Source organism: Myzus persicae, unplaced genomic scaffold, assembly GCF_001856785.1.
Source record: "Myzus persicae strain clone G006 unplaced genomic scaffold, MPER_G0061.0, whole genome shotgun sequence".
NCBI lineage: Eukaryota > Metazoa > Arthropoda > Insecta > Hemiptera > Aphididae > Myzus > Myzus persicae.
This window is the reverse complement of record NW_019104056.1, coordinates 794,261-806,880: the sequence shown is the minus strand read 5'-3', so window position 1 is coordinate 806,880 and position 12,620 is coordinate 794,261. Positions and strand designations below refer to the sequence as shown.

General features: G+C 34.2%; 1 protein-coding gene across 1 annotated transcript in view; it reads right to left on the bottom strand.

The window, feature by feature from the left end:
- Nucleotides 1-12,245, bottom strand: part of LOC111038144 — a 52,604-nt gene extending 40,359 nt beyond the window's left edge. Inside the window, exon 1 of the mRNA XM_022321114.1 lies at nucleotides 11,745-12,245. The gene's annotated coding sequence lies outside the window, so the exon portion shown is untranslated. The remainder of the gene's footprint in view (nucleotides 1-11,744) is intronic.
- Between the last annotated feature and the right edge of the window lie 375 nt (nucleotides 12,246-12,620).

Sequence of the window (12,620 nt, the reverse complement as noted above, 5' to 3'; positions counted from 1 at the left end):
AGGGTGCTATATATGCTGATGATGCTGCCGCTGTACCGGGTTACGAGAGCCAATAATATTAGTAGATATAATATAAAACAAACCGGGAGAAAGATTTTAATCGTCTCCCGTGTTTTTCTCCGCACGTACCTACCAGAGTATATTATATATTATTGTAATACACACAGAGAGTTATACCTACACACACGCACAATCGCCCTTTGTGACGTTCGAACGCGTATTATAAATATTAACGCTGTACGCACTTGCGCGGCGGCGCGGCCGAGTCTTAAATCATGACGCCGCCGACGCCGCCGCCGAGTGTCATCGCGCCAGTTTTGTTTTGTTTTGTTTTTCTTACATTTTTTTCCCCGACGGTAGCCTGTTCTCTACCAAACAAACGGCTTTCATCACAATGCCCCCACGGAACGGCTTTTTTTTACTCGGCTTCCCCTCGAGCATCTCTCCTCGCTGTCTCTACCGCCACCGTTTTTTACTCTCCGTTCCAATATATACCTACAAAAACGAGAAAACCAATATTTGTTTACCTACTATCTTCAATAGTAGGTATTTTATTTAAGTGTATGACGACGTTGTATTTTAATAACATGCGACGGTATTGAAGCCGATCGGCACATTTCATTCGAGCTCGACTAACGACTTACTTTCCAAGCGCCCGTGTTAGCCGCACTTTTTAAGTAGACACAAAAAAATTTAAAATAATGCGATAAGATACAATAACAAATACAAAATGTTCACGCGTCGGAGTACTTACAAGGAGAGGGTTCAAACGACGCGAGTTCAATCACCGACTATAATAATAATACACCGCGGAAATTGTACACCAGCCGCAACTATCGTATACAATTCACCGATTGCTAACCAATGTAGACCAGAAAATATTACTTTTCAGTACGACCTGACTGCGTAGATCAGTATGTTTTCAACAGAATCAGAGCAAAACTATTGATAGCATTAATGCGTGACAGCGGAGGGGGCGAATGACGTGCGGTTCTTGTCATTTCCGCTATAAAAAATATGGATAAATATATACATTTTTTTTTCACGATCCTAACAAAAAATAACAAATCTCAATATTTAGAACTATACACATAGACTCACCAAAATATCCAAACAATAAAATTTCCAAAATGTAACGCTGTTTATTTTGTACATCGCCGTATTATAAATAATTGGTGGGAATTTCCACTCTATACAAATTATAATTTTATAACAATAAACCAAAAATCTAAATAGAGGCGTATGAAATTATCTCTATTTTATATAGAACCTGTGACTAATATAGGTGACTGATGTGCATCCAACTACCTTTACTATAGCAAGCCCCGGCACGTAATCCACAAGAATAGTCGGCGCGTTTCGTTGGGCCGGAAGTAATATGACGGAAGCTCATTTACAACTCGTTTCGCCGAAATTTTATAGCACTCGAGTTGATTATTGTAAGAGAGTATCTTGAAAATAATTACGTAAATCGAATTCAGGGACTGATTTTAATCAAACTACACAACGCTTATAATTTAATAAGCATATCTACTCACGGTCGCGAAAATCATCGTGATTCGGATGACGGACCTTCGTTGTCGTGAGATTCATCATTGATGATCAACAAAAAATATAGTGGTTGCCAACTCTCCATCGATATAACCGTAGTAAATGCCTTAATCGAGCATGTTTACTGCCCATGTGTGGAATTCGTGTTTGAAAAGTTGTAACGAAGAGACTCATAGATATTCCAAAAAATTTGCTGTCCAACCGTGGTGATCAAGACCTGAGTGACCGTTGATCATATTGTTTACGGTATACTCACGGTGAGCGGGTAACGGCAACCTTTATTTCTATCGATTAAACGTTCGTCGCAGAGTTTTTCCCCCCGTCCCGGTTCGATTACAACATTTTAATGATTTTTTCCTTTTCCTACAAGTCAAAGAGCACGGGGTGCAACACTACGGTTCCGTCCGTGAATTTCGATCTATAACCCACCATTTTTGTATCAAATTATGCAGTGTTGAGTTGCAGTTGCCAAACGAGTCTTAATCACCTCCGGCCCGACGACACGTGCCACCCGCTTCCCGAAGATTACTCACCTCGCGATGCTTCAAGATAAGATGTACTTAGTCACTTATATTATTCACAGGAATTCCTTGTAAATAGGATTATAACAGATCTCTTTTTTGGTCCCCAAGAAAAAACGTTGTAAGTGGACAATTGACCCCCGTCTTAATTTCATTCACGAACAATTGGTCCCCGGTTTAAAAGTTTAATACAAAACATTTTTTTAAGCGTTCAACGTTCTTACATTTAATATAATTCAAATAATGATTACAAAAAATAAATACCATAATTGTCTTCAATGTTTAATAATTCTTGGACTATACAAATGATTTACAAAATTCATCTACCGAAAAGTTAATATTAGGTAGAACTAATACAAAAATATAAAATGTTATCCGTGAGTAAAATTATGAGGAGGACAGATTGGCCTGTTTACCCTATATTCCAACCACAGACATGTATGATAATATATAATATATATTTATTATACATATCTGTGATCTGTTATTTCAATATTCTAATTTCGTAATTATATATTAATTGTGTTTAATTTATTTATTAGTTTATTACATTGAGATTATACTAATATTGGGAAAAAAATTGTTGCCACTTCTCCCCGCCCCACAAATATTTTATCAGGGTCCATGCTTGACAGCGACTACAATATAATTATAGACATGCGGAATATCGCATATTATTAGGTCTACAGTTAGAATTTATCAAAAGTATTTTTTTTAAATTTTTCCGAATAAGACCTACGCTCTAGTCTTGTGAAACTTTTTAGTATCTAACCCAGATTATTAACATCAAAATTCTCGAACTACTTTATTATGCCACATACAGTACACTAGTACAGTTATATTTAAATTTAGGAACTAAAGAACCTATCATGATCTATACTTTAGACTCTATAGTATACACAGTAAATACACAATTTTTATATATATTACTGCAGTAATAATTTGTTAGTTACCTGATGTAATTTTATCTATCCTTTTACGACCTGTTTCGTTTCAATTTATTATTGAAATGATTTTTTATGGTGTTTCGCGAGGGTGTATAATGTATATTATAATAAATTAAACATAAAAGCTAATGCATTTTTACATTTTTTTTTAACAAATCTCGATTTAAGTATTTTTTTCAAATCTCGCTTTGTTCAAATGTTATTTTAAACCCACGCGGGATTAAATTAAAACAACAATGGCTCTGACTGGGGCGAGCATGTTGTCACTGCCGTTAAATTTAGCATTTGTAATTCAAATCAAAATCAGACGATTTTAAAACAACAACACTTTTTAGTTTTATTCTTTCAATAATAGTGTATATTTTTAATTGCATTAATTATATTTACTCGCATTAAAACAAACAACGGTTTGCATTAGCATGCAAGAAGATAAAAGATTTCTTTATTTCGTATAGTTACAGCGAAATTATAGCGGGAAAAATATTTGAACCTAGTACCTATAACGAATAAATAACTATATAATTTATTATGTGATATTGAATATTTTTAATAAAGTAATCGCTTAACTTTTTTTTACTAAAGAACGCATTTCTATGTGCCGTGTGAAACATAATATTTCAAATAGAATTTCGAATAACTCGGTTAAATGTAAACAGAAAACTATAATTTGTTTGGTTAGTAAAGATAAATAAATAATGCATATTATAATATCATACAAACAGTTTATCGTTATAGGAAGCTTTAAATACAATCTCAGGGTATGTATCCGTTAACCGGTTTAACTATATCCAACGTAACTAGGGAACCCAATGCACACAACTTACTGCACGCGACATACCTACCTACATATTAAGATTCCGAACAATAATTTACGTGTGAAAAGTACTGAGAGTCCGACATCGGCCATCGGGAGACGATACTATACACGTGTAAAATTAACCACTCGGATGATGTGCATGTATGTATTATACACACAATAAAGTATATATACGATACACATATATATGTGCACACATCACACGATGACGTTAGGTTTATAAAGAGAAATCGCTCTCGCATCTGACACGTGTTGATTAATATTTAACGTTCATCATGATATTACAAAATATATAATGTTGTACGTAGGTACATTTTGTTTTAATTCCCATTTCGTTTGCGCAGCAAATGACCAATAAAAATAATAATTTATGTGTACTTAACCCGTATACAGATTTAATGAAAAACGTAATAAATCTCAGCGTCCGAATATATTGTTGCTATTATTTATTACAGTGAACTCAGGATGTAGAACGAATAAAACAGATTAAATGACGATAAAATACACGTTATGCAAATATTATTTTTATCAGTGCAAACATTCATGTGTACATCACAATATTTCTAAACATGTCTATTGTGAATATTGTAATATTGGTCATTCGACTGAATAACTATGTCGTTACAAGCTACACGTATACATGGTATGGATTTCACTCACTGTACCTATATGTAAATCACGGGAAATTTGATCACCGACCATTCTCATTCAGCTTAGCTTTCATTCGAAAAAAAAATTATTTAATTTCAATATCGTATTTTCAGCAATGCTGTGGTATGCAGTTGATAAAAAAATTCATTATAATAACGGTGTATTTAATTTCACCATATTATAATAACTTGGTAGATACTATTATAAGGCTTCAAATGTTGTTTTAATAGAGAAAGAATATTGAGAAGACTAAAATATGATCTATTGTAACCCATATTGCAATCAAGAGATTTAATTTTTATTATATTATCATGAATGTAAAATATTGCTTCGATCATAATAATAATAATAATATATATAATATATAAGTAGATACCGTTAAAATAGTATTTGTTTTTTTTAAATATGGCATCTGAAATAATTTCTTGCTCTTGCGTTTGATAAAAGGTATATAAAATAATAATTTATATGTATAACAAACTTAAAACAATTTTTGACTTTTACGGATACATTGATATATTCATATGGTAATCCAAATAAAAAAATATACACAATAATGTTTTGTATATATACTACAAACATAATACATATCATTGTGCTAGTACTACTATACTACTATAGTAATTAGTAATAGTTGTAGATGCCGGGTTTTATAAATTTAATATTACAGAAATTACGGGCATTACCTACCCAAGAACCGTTATAATATATAACGTGAACACTGGACTGGAATGGTACAATTTAAAATATCTTAGTATAGTAAGATACAAATATTTTCATTCTGTGTACCACTCTATTATTACAGGACCTATTGAGAAAAATATGATTTACGAGATCATTTATTCAACAGTACAATTATTTTATCATACAACACAACAAGGTAAATCAAAATAATCAAAACATTGTCGAATTACATATTATTATGATAGTATAAAAAACCCGATATAGTCAATATGTACCTAGTACCTATAACGGTAAGTCTAAATATAAATAATAATGCTATTGTACTCAAAAACGATTAACTCTGATAAATACTTATAACATTCATCAGCACCAATAGGGGTTCAAAGAGAGAGAGAGAAATATAAAATATATAATATAATACAATAATTCACATTTATACGACAGCCAAAAACTATCCGCCCTGTTGAACACGTGCAGTTTTCGTAAACTACTGTTCCAATAATTTTTTTTTGTTATTTAAAATAATATATACCTATATATATTCTAAAGAATTTATGGTACATGTGTTAACCATGAAAACCACCCCATTGAATTGTCGACAGACGACAATTGATCAGAAACATCATTGTTAGATTAATGAGTGGCTGTGTTACATTTATATATATTATACACGTACCTACGAACGTTTTTTTTTATATATTATATAATAGTTACAATTCTACTACAATAAAAAAAGAGAATTTCCCTTCAACAGTTCAAACGCTTTACCTATATATGCGTCGAACACGGCCAGCCCACTGCGGCGATTACCATTGTAAAGCGTTTAACCGACAATCGTTTCGTTTCAATTTTTTTTCAGTAGGTACTACGCGTTTTTGTTCGATTCACGCAGAAAAATGATTTTTTGAATCCGGGTGAGACGTTCTTATACATTACAATAACGTACCCGACCACCGCATGAGTCGGACACATGGCAAATTACGAAATATCCAATCCAGGCATTATTATTCGACACAAAACCTCAGTGTGTAAGCGACATGCTCACCGACTGTGCAACATTTATGACTACTGCGTGTCTGCGTCCATATTATAATATACACCACGCGCGTAATATATATAACAAAATAATGGTTGGTATACGGTCACGTATATAATATTGACATTTTAAAAGTAAGTACATTTAAAACCACCCGTCGTGATGATAATGTCGTCAAAATGGTTCGATTTTCACCACAATTTGTTTTAATGTTGGCGAGAACTATATCCGTTGAGTTTATCTTTGTCGGTTCGCCTGCCTGCTGAATATTTTTCAAAGACTAAAGATGCGAATATAATGAGTCAATGGGATCACTGACGTAAATGGTGGGGGAAGGGGCGTTAAAGACGATTTAGCCAACCCTGGCCATTTCAAGCGATATTTAAGATATTTTATACAATTAAGTGTTAAATATTTAATTATAATTACATTTTGTTAATTAATTTTTATTTCTGATTTAATTATGTTTTGAAATTATTATTATGAAAATGTAATAAGTACCTAAATAGGTACGTATTTATATTAACAATTGATATGTTTAATAATTTAATATTTGATTGATCTGTGTTGCAGCAGTATTGATAAAACTGTATAACTCCCGGAAAAGCAGATTAAGCATAGTATGACTTTAAGCCAAAACCTAGAATAATTATTCAGGCTCAAGCTATATTTTCATTTTTCATAACATATTTACGTTATGTTCGAGGTAAAAACTTTTAAATGTAATATTGGTTTTTTTTATAGGCGCCATTGCAATGCAATTTCTAAGCCACTATTTTTTATTAGGGTTGCAAATAAACAGCTACGGTACCTTATGAGTAACTTGTAAGAAAATGAAAAATTAATTTTTTTTACTTTAATAGTTTTCCATAAAAATTGATTAAATTGTCCAACCTTAGTTAACATCACTTTTAATATGTATTAAACAAAATATTAATTGTCTTGAACACTTCCTTGAGAATTAAATTGTGAAATTTGTGATGTATTTCTAAATTATTACTATGAAAAATTGACTTAAACTTATCGATCCATTGCCCCCGCGCTTCATTAGACTACAAGATATTTAATAACATTATTCAAAATGCTATTGTTACACCCACGATTTCACTTTAAATGACGCCCTTTGGTTACTTTATTGCAGGTATCCATAGTTATCGATACACATATTTTATATAGCATATATTGCATACATTGTATATGTGTTTATAAGAGTATATACCAAGAATATAATATTTATAATGTACCTATATATATTATTTATTTATGTGCTAAAACCAGATTTATTCGGCTCCTTTATTGGTTTTTAATGTCCGACGCGGCAAATGACAAAAACAGGATTTCCAGACGAGTACCAAGATATAAAATATATTATAAAACGATTATATTGGAGCTTAACTCAGCAAACACGCACCGAAATGGCGAAATTACGTGGCGGAAATGTTTAAGAATATATTAGAACCTTTTTACAATACCATTATTATATATAATGTATACTATAGATTGTACATACGTCATACACATAATAGTGTATTCAATAAATAGTTATACTTAAATGTATTACCACAATGACCGAATGAGACGTATGACCATGGCATAAAATACTAATACTACCGTCTACCATACTATATTTGCTCTTAATAAGGTATTGAAATATATACAAAATTAATTTAAATTCAGCTGAAGTGAATCCGTAACGAACACTTTACCTGAATGATATAGAAAACGGTGTTTGACACCTTACAACCACAAAACGTCAGGAAACTTTCCAAGTTTAATGAGGGAATGCGCAAATTATAAATTTAATTATTCTCGTGTCAATCCAAATGAAAACACGAGCACTGCGGAACTAAAAACAATGACCGTACAATATATGCGATTAGTAGGACTCAGCGGAAAATGAATTAAGAATTCAAAAAATGATAAATATGTATATAATTCTCTTCATTACAAAAATATTGCGGAGAATGTAAGCTGTAAAGCATAAAAAAAAATTCATTAAACTTTCAAATACTCCGACAATAGCTGAGTTAGAATTTAATATTTATATGTTTATTTTTTATAGCTTATCATAGAGTCTCGAGTAGTCGATGTGCGTCGCACAATATTGAAACAGAACTTTTTGGTACGAAAAATTAAATGCACATATTAACCGTACAAGTTGTGACTGTTAAATAATATATATAACGACCCAAAATCTACGATTAATAAAACATTTAAAATATCGGTGATAAACATTGAAACAATTATTATAATTATTCTTAGATGAAAAATAATATTACAATATTTTATAAACTCTCTTGGGTATTTACTCCTACAAAAATCAATGCTTTAAAAAATCATTCAGTGCAGTAAACAAGTAGTACTTACCAACATTATGTTTAAAAAAAGAAAATGACGAATATACCACTTAATTATTGTTTTCTTAGGTGTATATAATATAGACTGTAACGAGTAGGCAGGTATCGAACAATTGAGGGGTTGCGAACTACCGGGTCTGGGAAAACTGGTTTTTTTTTTAGTATAAATAATGGCTTTATTGTTTTTAATGACTTTATTTAGAACAAAACCGGAATGGCGGCGGCGGCACCGTACATTTTACCTATATAGATATGTTACTAACGAGTATGGGCTATGGAGGGAAATATGATAATATAGTTCGTGTTTTTTGAAAACATTACAAACTCACGTGTTTGAGTACTTAGCATATTCGCAAATTAGCGTGCGCTTATTGTGATTATTATTTCCATTCGGCGGCGCCCGGAGAACGTAAGAAATTTGGGGTTGGCCGCCGCCGTACTTGCGGACCATATAATTACCGACCGTTAAACCAAAACGACACAATTATTATAATTACAATACAAACAATACGTCCAACCAAACCTGCAAGAATGGATATAGCCTATTAATTACTATTAGTGATGTGTATGTGTGTGTGTGTGTGTGTGTGTGTGTGTGTGTGTGTGTGCGTGTGTGTACCTATATATGTATATTGCATATACCTACACAACTGTAACTATACACATATCCATACAAATTCGAATAATGTCTAATATAATATTATTCATTGACAAGCGCCGTCAAATAATAATAATATATGCGAACGATTTTGACAACTCCTTGTCCGAGTCAAACTTATTCAAACTCCCTAAATGCCCACACACAATATTATCTGACTTATGCCGACAATTAATTCGAAATTAAACACGCGATGAGACAATATATGTCCATTATACAACACGTCACACGACGTGGATAATATATATAATACGACTAACGTACCTATATATATATGTAATGTATATAAGTATTATGTTATTACATACGCGTTCCACCTAATTAAGAATAAGTAAAACGTACGCACTAGACCCCATAATAAACACTATTATACATCGTTATATACATTATTTTAAATTCGCTTTTCAGTCACTGGAAACGAGTTTGAGCTTCGATTTTGGCCGGCGGGTAAGGACCTATATAGAGTGTCCGCGGATCAGCATTGTTTCAGTATTGTCGTTCAGCGATGCATCCACCGAGAGAGAGAGGGTTATTACATTTTCGTATTCTCAGACAATTGAGATATTATGTATAAGGAAAAGGTGACCTAGCACATTATATCGATATAACGCATTAACTCGCATTAACTACTATAGCTCCGCATACAGATTCTACACATAGCTTTGGTATAAGGTTTAATAAATATATGTTCCGTAAAATATTGATTGCTCTACGTTATTTTAGTGAGACCTAACGATAATAAATATATGTAACATCGTGCAGTATGTACGTATACACGTAAGCGTTAGACAAATTTACATTCTTGAAATTCCTTTTTAACTCAGGAATCAGGATGTCGTATGAACTATGAACATATTATTAATGCTCTATACATCGTTTACGATCGAAATTTTGAACCATTAAAATACTTCCTTCAGCCATAACAGTGGTTGAACGCAATATTCAAATTTTCAATCATTTCGGGATTATCACATTATTTTGTAATGTTGCTATATAACTACCTAAAATTGTTGTTGATTTTAAAAATGAAGGTATTTTTATAAAACAAAAATGAACCAGTGAATTGATATCATTTAATTTTACAATAATTCATATTATTCAAACATCTCACTTAATGTAATTTTTAAAACCATCATGATTTCAATCAAAATTGTATTCTTTTAAATAAATAAAAACATTTAGCTATGTAATTAGATATTTTATTACGTCAAAATGAAGGTTTAACAGTTATTGCTGCTAACAGAGTTTAAAAATCTAAAATGAGATGAAATTAACTTAACTCGTAAGACAGTACGCCATTATTAGTCTATAAACCTAATAATATTACTCATAATTTAAAAAATAAGCCTTGACAGACTTTGGATTAGACAAGCACAGTCATCGTAACAAATAATAAAGGAAAAACAAACTAAAACTAGATTTCAGAGCGACTATATAATATATATTATACACAACTCACTGACATTATAATATCGGCGGTTGGTTGGAAAATAATGCTCAGGTAATCTATTATAATATAAATATATATATATAAAATAAAAATGAAGCATGAACTCTGGGGGGATATGACATTTTCGAAAAGCTGGCGACGTTCGAAATATCACACACACGCGCGGCCGAGAAAACGACGGCGAAAATGTCAAATTACTTAACGAAAATATATCTTTTATGACGGTATTATAATGGACGGATGTGCAAGGAGAAAAAGCAAACAGTCATGATATACTGCACACGGAAATCTAAGTGTCGATTACCCCTGAAGGTGTGATATTATATCGCGTACATATAGGTATAGTACACGGAAGCTGCGGCACGGTGGCGAACGGATACGATGAAAATCCATTACTTACGATCGAACACTCGGTATAATGACAAAACCATATTCGATTCGAGATGACGGTGAGCGATATTTTTCAACAGTAAAAACTCTTGCACGCGTCTCCCGAAGTGCCGAATTTTACCGCCAATTGGTACGCCTATTATTTTTATAATTCGTTATGGACAGGGCCAATAATGGCATTCAATTACAGGCACTATCGTCTTACTAACGTTTTAATCGAAAGAAGATATCTCCGAGGTTGAGACATTCAAACGACCATTATATTATGCATATTTTATAGAAGGCGCATACCTATGTCTGTCAATCGTGAGTCAAGGCACCAGGCACCTATATATGACAATTTGTATTAATTTTCCCCGAAAAAAAATTGAAAAAATGTCATACGGTTTTGGACGTTTAAAAGGAAGAATGGAGCCAAACAAAACTGTGTGCCGCAGAATAATATCTTTTCTCGATCCTACTCAGATAGCCTATGGTATAAGTATAATAGTAAAATAAGATGAAGGTAAGTATAAATAATCGGCACTCCAGCGAATCGAGTATTGCGGCGTTTCGTAATTCCACCGTCGCCGTGCGAAGTTATCGTCACGATTACCACAAGCATATTATATAACAGATAATAATTAATAGGTATATAACCATTATATCAGATTCGCATATTTATTATAATCGTCGGTATTACCTTAGAACGAGTGTCCCGGCGGGATCGTTCTGGGCCTCCTAGTGCGTCCGACGATGATGGTTACGACTGGGCTACCGAGCTGGTTCCACTGACGGTTCACAAACATTTACACTAACGCACACGCGGCGGCTAAGGATTTACCGGTAGTCCTGTACAATACCTATGGACAGTGTATTTTATCGCTGGAAGAGCCTAGCGGGGACCTCTTCTATCCGGACGACATGGCCGAAACGATCGTGGCAGCGGCGTACGGCATTATCGATTGGGGTGCGTGTGTGTGATGGGGAAAGGGCGGTCGCGCGCAAAGTATTAAAAGCTACAACAAAACAACACGACGACGACGACGACGACGACTGACACCGGTGCGTGATGACGACGGGCGACCGCGAGTCGTGACGTTCGGTACGGTTAGCGGCGTACTGAGTACTGACTGCGAAGTGCGACGGCGGCACCGGGTGCGGTGCGAGAGAGAGAGCGCAGCAGCGGCGGCGGCGGTCATGCATCTATATACTAAGCGGCGGCGGCGGCGGCGGGACGAACGTGCACGATGACTGCGCGCGCGGAGGACCACTCTATACGGATGTATCGGCGGCCGCCCGGGATTAAACCGGTTTCTTCGCGGTGGTCACACGGACTGGTGCGCGGGCTACCTCCCAAGCCGCGGCGTGTTGTAAAGGCGCCTGCGAGACACAACCGCCGCCGCGGTCTCTCGACTCGGCCGACACACACGCTCACACTCACACACACACACACGCTCACACACACGCACACACACACACAAGCGAGCACGCGGTGCACACAAGTTCGCATCTTCATCTCGCGGGCAGCGTTGACCGTCGTCGACACTTTATATAATAATGCGACGCGTCAACCGTA